The sequence below is a fragment of the Nematolebias whitei genome, chromosome 1 (assembly GCF_014905685.2).
Source record: "Nematolebias whitei isolate Nwh7 chromosome 1, NemWhi1, whole genome shotgun sequence".
Classification (NCBI taxonomy): domain Eukaryota; kingdom Metazoa; phylum Chordata; class Actinopteri; order Cyprinodontiformes; family Rivulidae; genus Nematolebias; species Nematolebias whitei.
In genome coordinates this window covers 45,021,124-45,023,329 of record NC_056498.1, presented here as the reverse complement: position 1 = coordinate 45,023,329, position 2,206 = coordinate 45,021,124, and the positions used below count along the sequence as shown (strand labels likewise).

The following is a 2,206-nucleotide window of genomic DNA, read 5'->3' as shown; positions in this document are numbered from 1 at the left end:
GTAGCGGATCAGATTTCACGATCTGGTCTGTAGCGGATCAGATTTCATGATCTGGTCTGTAGTTACAGGAAACAGAAGCTTTTGAGCAGCATGCGTTCAGCTGGGACTGCTGCAAGATGCAGAATAAAGATAAATTCACAGTGAATCATTCTTTATTAGATTATAATAAATGTGTTATCTCCTCTACAAACTGACTGACAGCTGCTGATTATGACGTCATAACTCTGCCTGAGAGGCGTTTTCATCAGTGAGCAGCGTTTAAACAGTCTGCCTTCACCAACATGTCACCAAACAGAACATCTGTATGAGTTGAAATGACTCCAGCTGCTGCACAGTGTGTGTGTGTGTGTGTGTGTGTGTGGGGGGGGGGGGGGCCTCCATGAGGATGGGATTGGGGGCCCGTTGTTACGAGCTGTTTGGTCCCTGCACAAGCGGTGCGAGAGTTTGGGTCTCATTGCCGGTATAAGTCGGACCCTTCAGGGTGGGGGTTGGACTTCATCTGGGCTGCCTGTTGTCAACGATTCTCTTCATAACTTTTATGGACAGAATGTCTCGGCGCAGCCAGGGGGTGGAGGGAGTCTGGTACGGTGGCCTCAAGATTCTTTCTCTGGCGTCATCGTGCCTGATCTTCAGCTCTCACTGGAGGCGCCATGGGGACATCCTGACCAGATGTTGAACCTCCTCACCTGGCTCCTCTCGACGTGGAGGAGCAGCGGTTTTACTCCGTCTCTCCTCATAACTGAACTTCTCACCCTGTCTCTAAGGGAGAGTAGCACACCTAATTATAATAATTACTAATAATGATTAACTTTGCACCAAGCCACATCTGTGACAACTAATATGTTTATTGCTTCTTGTTGTTTACTATTTTCTCTTTAGGACGTAGTAAATATTATAACTTTTTCACTTTTTGGTACTCATTTTTTGTACTCTTATTGCATGCTTTAGTATTTCTTGGGTTTTTTTTAAGCGAGTCAAATCGGTTCTTCTCATCCTGAGCATTTCATTGTACTGTTGACCTTGTGTTGACCTTGAGTTGACCTTGTGTTGACCTTGTGTTGACCTTGAGTTGACCCTGTGCTAACCTACATTTATAACAAATAAACACAACTTGAACTTGAACAACTCAAGACCTGGAAAAAAGTCATTAAAAACTTTAGGAGAGCTGATTAAAAAAAAAAGTTAAAGCATTTTAAAAGCTAAAGAACGGTGTGGAGTGAAACGTGGTCCAGAACTTTCTGTGAGACCCTGCAGGAGCAGCCGGTCCAGACAAGAACCTGAGGAACCTTAAAGTTCGTCTGCAGCAGGAGCGAGGAGGCGCCGTGTCACGGCTCGAACACGCTCAGGACCTCCACCTCACTCCAACAGCAGCACCAACATCAAACTAAAGTCCCCCCCTCTTTTCTGTCTGCGCCTCCATGGAGTTCTGGAGAAACGGGTTCACGGTTCAATACTGACACAAAGTCCAACGCCTCCTCCTCCATCATCAGCTGCTGCTTGAGTCAAATCTCTGAAACGTGTTTGGACCCGGAGCTGCAGCAAACCTGAACACCTGAAACATAATTTACCTGAACTCTCAAAGGTTTTTGGTCCAAAGGGATCCAAAATAAAATCCTTCAATCAGTGACCACACATTTAATCAAATAAACAACTTGTAACTCAGTTCTGGAGTTTAAAATGGTAAAATGAACCACATACAATTTTCAATAAAATTTAAACCGATGGTTAAACAAGCACCGTCATGGTTGGTTAGTTTCTGCTGCATTAAAATAAACTACAGATGAACTAACATGACTCAGAACGTTCATCCACCTCCATCCTCTACCCCTCATCTGCAGTCGGGCCTGATCCAGACCTCAGGTCCACAGCTGAGGATGGAACAAAGACAGGCCAGTAAATCCAGAGCTCTGTCTTTAGACTCAACTCTTTCTTCACCACTAACAACCAGAGCAACGCCCTCATTACTGAGGACAAGGCCCAGCTCCATCGAGCCATCTCCCGCTCTGTCCTCCCATCACTCAGGAACAAGACATCATACATTTACTTTCATTTAGTTCACAACGAGCTGAAGGAATATTAAATTATAAAATGTATTAAACAAAAAACAACTCCAGTTTGAAACAGAATTATTGTGTCCATAACGTCCTAGCTGTCCAACTGTTCAGAACAGAGGTCCAACACCCCGACACAAGTAAAACTGTTCAGA

General features: G+C 44.6%; 2 protein-coding genes across 4 annotated transcripts in view; one reads left to right on the top strand and one right to left on the bottom strand.

Annotated features, from left to right (window-relative positions):
* Positions 1 to 2,206, top strand: part of LOC119421085 — a gene marked incomplete at its 3' end in the record, with an annotated part of 641,076 nt that overhangs the window by 464,740 nt on the left and 174,130 nt on the right.
* The window catches only part of march5 (membrane-associated ring finger (C3HC4) 5), a 14,129-nt gene that overhangs the window by 11,183 nt on the left and 740 nt on the right, over positions 1 to 2,206 (bottom strand). The window lies entirely within an intron of this gene.